This window comes from Eubalaena glacialis, chromosome 3 (genome assembly GCF_028564815.1).
Source record: "Eubalaena glacialis isolate mEubGla1 chromosome 3, mEubGla1.1.hap2.+ XY, whole genome shotgun sequence".
NCBI classification, from domain to species: domain Eukaryota; kingdom Metazoa; phylum Chordata; class Mammalia; order Artiodactyla; family Balaenidae; genus Eubalaena; species Eubalaena glacialis.
The window spans coordinates 41,450,298-41,457,258 of NC_083718.1; the positions used below are offsets into that span (position 1 = coordinate 41,450,298).

The 6,961-nt window shown below is 51.7% G+C and overlaps 1 protein-coding gene across 1 annotated transcript in view; it reads right to left on the reverse strand.

Annotated features, from left to right (window-relative positions):
• LAMB3 (laminin subunit beta 3) overlaps positions 1-1,785 on the reverse strand; it is a 41,069-nt gene extending 39,284 nt beyond the window's left edge. The window contains exon 1 of the mRNA XM_061187494.1: positions 1,525-1,785. The gene's annotated coding sequence lies outside the window, so the exon portion shown is untranslated. The remainder of the gene's footprint in view (positions 1-1,524) is intronic.
• Positions 1,786-6,961: the final 5,176 nt, after the last annotated feature.

Below are 6,961 nucleotides of genomic sequence, written 5' to 3' on the forward strand. Positions count from 1 at the left end.
GGCGCAACGATGAGTGGGTCAAAGAGGCTGAGGACCTGGAGCTGAGCCCTCTCCTGCTATTGGCATGGTCTTCAGTACCACACAGAGCCACCCCGAGAGTGAGGCTGTGGTGGCCACATCTCTGGACTGAGCAGGTAGTGGAATATGATGGAAAGAGAGGCAGGCCTAGCAGTCTTTAAAATTGAGTAAGCAGAGGAATGGATAAAGAAGATGTGGCACATATATACAATGGATTATTACTCAGTCATAAAAAGGAACAAAATTGGGTCATTTGTAGAGATGTGGATGGACCTAGAGACTGTCATACAGAGTGAAGTAAGTCAGAAAGAGAAAAACAAATATCGTGTATTAACGCATATATTTGCAATCTGAAAAAACTGGTATAGACGATTTATTTACAAAGCAGAAATAGAGACACAGATGTAGAGAACAAACGTATGGATACCAAGGGGAAAGGGGTGCGGTGAGATGAACTGGGAGATTGGGATTGACATCTATACACTATTGAGACTATGTATAAAATAGATAACTAATGAGAACCTACTGTATAGCACAGGGAACTCTACTCAGTGCTCTGTGATGACCTAAATGGGAAGGAAATCCAAAAAAGAGGAGATATATGTATACGGATAGCTGATTCACTTTGCTCTACAGTAGAAACTAACACAACATTATAAAGCAACTATACTCTAATAAAATCTTCAAAAAAGAAAAATAAAAAAAAAAAGTGAGTGAGGATTTCATCTGAACTGGAAGCCACCCAAAATGTCTCCAGTGATGGGCTGGGGCTGTACAGGAGACATGGGGGTTGGGAGGCCACAGAGCAAGGATTCTGAAGGAGGCTAGGGGTGGATACTCGTAGGGTCCTAGAGGCAAAGGCCCCACCCTGTTCATGCAGCGCCCACCTCTGCCTTGGGTCAGTTGCTCACTGTGCTCCAATGAAGGCCACAAACTCCTTCGGCCAGGATGGAAGGATGGGGGTTGGCAAGGCAGGGGCAGGGGGGGACCAGGGATACTCCTACAACTTTAAATCCTACATCCTAACGCTTCAAAATCTTTCCTTCCAATCTCCCACCAGAGGAGTCAGGGGCCCAGGGAAGAGACAGGTGGCCTGAGGTCACACAGCCAATTGTGGCCTAAGAGGGAGACCCATCTTCTGGCTTCCTCCAGCGCTATCTCTGCTCTCCCATCCAGGGGCTGGAAGCACACCCACACCCGGAACTAGGCATTCTGGGCAGCCCTTAGAAGAGCTCTAGCCGGGCCAGCGCAGCCCCTCCTCGTCTCTTTGTGTTCAGCCCCAGCTCTGAACCTGCTTTCTTCTAAGTCACTGAGATGCTTATCAGATGTGAAAAAGAAATCCAAACAGTGGCAGACATTAAACCTAGCCTTTGGATCTTAGCTGGCTCAACTGAGCTCCCAGGAAGAGGAATGAATCAGGCCCTGCAACCAGGCCCCAGACACCCAGATACACAACCCTTGTCCCGCATCCAGCCCCCACCAGGCAGGTGAAGGCAGGTAACATACCTCACTCTGTGCTGCCGCGGTTCTTTCTCCAGATCACCTCTCTGAAAGCGCGCCTTGAATGTGGGAGTCCCCTCTCCTGGCTCCTAGGTTTTAAACAACGGCCTCACCTCTGGAGCCGCCCTGGCTGGGCGTCACCCCCTGCAGGGCGGGACTCAGGAATCTGGCAGCTGGCACACCCATCTGTAGTCACTGCACCCTCATCCTCACCCCCAGACAAGACTGGGCAGGTGGGTCGGTCCCAGAGCCCTCACAGCACGCTCAGCAGTGCCCGCCTGCCTGTGGGTGCCTTGTGGGGGGAATGTCAGTGATCTTTGGAGACCAGGATTCCTGGCAGGGGGGTGGTGGGGGGAAGGACACTGGCATTTGTGACAGGCACTGCGCTTGGTACTTTCCCAAGGCCCGTAGAGGTCAGCCTCCTCTGGTGTCCTGGACCACCCTGGACAGAAGACCAAGCAGAGAACACAAGGTTCAGGGCTTCTATATAAGTTGTTATAGCCCCAGACCAGTCACTGAGCTGGAAGGGGAGAAGATGCAAACATCCAGGACCCTGGAAAGCACCAGACCCCTCCCAAGGGAAAACAAAAAAATGGAAAATCCCTGTTTCTTGGGGGATTAAAACGCTATGGTTCATCAGGAAGGGGTCAAAGCCCAACTCACCCAAGAAAAGCTTAAGAGGAATAAACAGGAATGAACTCTAAATGTCTCCCCTCAGGCTCCCTCGCAGCCTTGGCAGGGAGCCCAAGGACAGGTAATTACCTGTGAGTCATGGCTCTCAGCTCGGGAAGGGCTGCTCTCCTAGCCCCTCCCGCCCTGGGCAAGAATGCCTGCCTGGAGGGCCAGAAAACAGACCTGACCCTAAGGGATGGAAAGGAAGGCTGAGGCATAACTGGACCAACTTCCCCTGGCCTCCTGCCAGGCCTGAGAACACAGCTTTCTTTGTAGGACCCTGGGCAGGCTCCTGGCTTAGGGCTTTGGGCTGAGAGCTTCTGTAAATGGCCCATATTGAGAGGTTGGTCTTGGAGGACAGTCTTCCCCCCAGGTTAGGGCCAGAGGGCTTTTAGAGAGATCTGGAAGGTCACCCAGTTCAGATCTTGGCCCCAGAGAGCCTACACTGGCCTTGTTTGGACATTATTGCCTCAAAGTTTCTATTTAAAGGAGACTCTTAAGGAGCCAGTCCAGCCTGTCAGTGTCTCCTCAGCAGGAAATTCTCTACAATTGGAGGGTTAAGTCCAAGAAACTGGTTTGAGAATGCTTAAGGGGAAAATGTAGGATTTTGTGGATTAAACGGTAACCTGGGCATTTCTAACCCTCAGATTCTAATGTAGCCCAAGAAGTTTAGATGGGCAGGAAAAATACTATAATTAGAAAATGGGCAATAAGTTGTTTGGATGCAAACGGACATTCCAATAAATGTTAGTGTCTTGACCCCTGTAAACATTCCAGTGAAATCTGGCTTAATGAGCCGGGATCAGTAGTTGGCCGTCCTGGGCCCTGCCTCTGCAATAAGAACACAGAGACACACCCCCTCCAGTCCCCGACAGGGAAAGGTTACTGCTCACACACGCGAGCTTTAAGCCCACCCACCTATTCTCTTTCTCTCCAACTCTCCAACTCCCTGAACCCAAGGCTTCCAGGAAGCTTGCCCCTCATGGATCTGTCCATCCTCTGCCCACCACCAGGAAGAGGATGTGACAAAGAACTCATGAATAGTTAACTCAGCAGAAGAAGCAGCCGTTGCAATGCCATATCCTCAGACCGGTGGGGCGGGAGTGCGATGGGAGGCTGGGCCCTTTAAATCCCCCTCCTCCTCTCCCATTATGAGGCCAGGAGCCCAGGTAAATAGCTATCTCAGACTTCACAGGCTGGGGCAGGTCCCAGAGCAGTTTGGCTTCACAGAGGGGAAAGGCAATTGCTCTGTGTGGGCTCCTCACCCCACCCCCGCGTTCCCAGCCAAGTCCAGGATGTTGTTTCTGCAGACCCCAAGGAGGGCCCAGCCAGCCCACTCCTCAGGGACACTAAGCACTCCCCAGTGGGAATCTAGTCCCCCCAGGACTGCAGGGCCCCAGGCACAGGGTTTGAACTTCAGAACCCAGTTTTTTCAGACACAAGAAGCCTAATCTAGAGACAGAAGCTAGGGTAGGACCTGGCCAGGGCTAAAGGCAAGGTGGGAGCATTGCTCCAACACCATCCCCTCCGCGTCCCCTTCCTCTCCCGATGCCCGCCATCCTCCTCCAGAGCTCTCAACTCTCATTTCACTCAGAGCCTTGGCTTGTTAGAACAAGGAAAGTGGTGCTTAGGAAAGTGGTCATCCTTGACCCCCATTCCTCTCATACCTACATCAATCCATCTGGCAATTCCGTTAGCTCCCTTTTCCAAAGGCAGCCTGAATCCACTTCCATCCTCCTGGCCTGAGCCCATCTACCCCAGGCTTCTGCCACAGCCCCCTAACTCCTAACTGTCTAGTCCCACAACCAGGTCTTGTCACTCCCCTGCTCAGAACCCTGCACCAGCTCCCATTTCAGTCAGAGTCATGAGGCCCGACGTGATCTGACACTGCTCGTTCCTTCTCCACCTCTATCACTACTCTCCCCACTGAATCCTCTCCCTCCAGCCACACGGCCTCCTTGTTCTGCCTGCAAATTACCAGGTTGCTTCTGAGTTAGGGCTTTTGCCCCAGCTGCTCTCTCTGCCTGGAACACTCTTCCCCCATGTTGGCAAGGCTACTTCTCTTACCTCTTTGAACTCTTTTTTCAAATGCTACCCTCTCAAGGAGGCCCACTCTGACCACCCTATTTAAAATGACAACAAACTTCCCTGCCCCGTCCCTGTCCCCCACCCCTAGCATTCCCAACCCCACCTACCCTACATTATGGATGAGTTGTTTTGCTTTGCAATACTTACCAATTTCTAACCAACTATACAATCTATCTATTTATCATGTTTATTTTCTCTCCCCCCACTGGAATGTAATGTCCAAGAAGGCAGAGATTTTTGTCCATTTTGTTCACTACTGTTTTCCGAGTACCTAGAAATAGTGTCCGGCTCATAGGAGGTGCTCAATACTTGTGGAATGAATGGATTCACGCACTGTGGAAATCATTGATATAATTTAAAGAGTTCCTCATGCCCTGTAGGTATAGTTGCATTCTCAAAGGGGACGGTCTGGGCTTTTGCTCACCAGAATGGATGACTAATAGTGGAAATTCCTGCATCAGTCAGCTGCAGAGGGCGGGGTGGGGAAGGTCTCCTTGGAGACACCTACCCCCAGATTACAGGAATGGCACCATGTCAGTGCAGGCAGTCTCCCTCTCTGCCTGCTTGTCCGTTGTCCCTCACAATATCTCTGACGGGGGGAGGGGGGGTGGCCTGAGAAGCTACCATCTCCATTACCCATCTCTCAGGCTCAAACCATCCATGTTGCCAGGGAAATCAGCCAAGATCTGATCAACGAGAGATCAAGGGATAGGGAGAAAAGAAAGGAGGGAACGAAGGTGGAAAGGAGGAAAGAGGTTGAGAAGTTATGATAAGAGAACCTGGTCCAGGCTGTGGATGCCAAATCCCAGGTGTTGGAGGAAGGGGCGCCAGGTGACTAAGGCTTGGGCACCACCCAGATCCAGTGAGTCATGGCTGAGTCCTCGTCTGTGGGACTGGGTGGGCTCCAGGAAGGGTCCTGGGGATTTGTCACGTGACTAAAGCTGGCGTGTCTCTCCATCAGCACAACCGCTCGGCTGCCCAGACAAGCGGTCACTCTTCGTGCACCTCTCCAAGAACCAGAGAGAGAAGGTGGGGCTTTATGAGCTCAGGCAGGAGCCCAGCCTCGGATGGGGGCCAGGAGAAAGACAACGGGAGCCTGGGCTGCCATCATGGGGTGACTCTATTGCATAGAGTCCGTCTCCCCCCACCCTCCCCTTCCCATCCTGAATGTCCATCCAACTGACAGCGGTGCACATCAGCCTGGGCCTGAGGTCTGGGAGAAATCAGGCAGTCAGCCTAAACTAATCACAGCTAACATTCTCTGGAGAGCTCGCAGTGTGCCAGGCACAGTTCTAAGATCTTTATACATGTTACCTCATTTAATACTCACTACATCTCTGTGCAGTAGACACTTAATTATCCTTCCTTTGCAGATTAGGAAAATGAGGCACATTTTCAAGAACTTGGTCCCAGCTAATAAGTGGTCATTTGAACCCAGACCAGTTTGCTTGGCACTTATGTTCTTAACCATTACTTTGGGCCAAAGATGGCCTAAACTCCCTGCCTCCACCCTTGGTAATCCTTGACCAGAGTCCACCAGACTCTGAACTTTACGTTTCCCAAAACTAATCAAGACCCAATAACTGAAAAAGGGTGTTTTTGGAGCACGAATGTCAACTGGAGACTCCTAGGGAGACACTGATGCTATAGAAACATCCAGAACAGACACCATTAGGTGCCTTCCTGTTTGTTTTCCATGTAGACAACCTCTTTTGTGTGGGCACAGATGGAGATGGTGCTGGCCTCCAGATGCCCCTTCTCAGAGACTCCAGCACATACATACCAGCAGGGTTTCCCCCTCATACCAACAGGAAGCTGCTCTGAGTGAGGATGTGAGCAACCTACAAGGGGTGGGAAGACAGAGGAGGTGACCAGACAAACATCACGGAGAGCTGACAAGATTAAACAAAAAAGATTGAACATGATGACAGGATGACACAACTTCCCCCTCACTGAAGGAAGGGGATCCCCTCCACAGAGGTCAGACTTCTGGGTCAGGGGCCCCAGTTTCTTCTTTTCTATCTCCTAGGTCCTAGGGTGCACCTCCAAATGTCACCGCCCTCCTGAAGGGAACAAACGCTGGCTCGTGGCTCCCCAGAAAAGAGGGAGGAATATCTTGACCATTCTGCCACTTTCCCTGCCCTCCCAAATTCCAGACCTTCCTGGGGGGGCAGGCTGGCTCAGACCACACCCCCTCTCTACCATTGCCTCTGGGAACTAGCTTCTTGGGACCTAACTCCAACCTCTGTAACCTTTGGCCACAGATTTGCCATGTGGAGCTGGCCATGTGGCTTGAGAGGAGAGAGGCACACACCTGAAGGGGGCAACCTGTGGCCACAGGTGAGGTCAGGAGTGTCTGGGAATGCCTGAGAGGGACCTGGCGGCGGAGGTCGGGGGGTGGGTGGTCTGCTCCCCGTGCTAGCGGAGGGCTGCCTCACGGGACTTTAAACTTCCAAATAGCATCCCTAAAAGGGCCACTCGAGAGACAAACTCAATTTCCTAATGTTCAAATTGGCATTTGAGGGCTGAGTATGGAGAAATGAGCCTCCTGTGGTTTGAGGGAGAAGAAGCATGGGTGAGTCTGGCTTCTTGTCTGGAATCAACCCCACCTAACGGCTTGGAATCAGCACCTCCCTGCAATGTTTGTGGCCACATAGGGTCTCTATGGACTTGAACAGCTCTG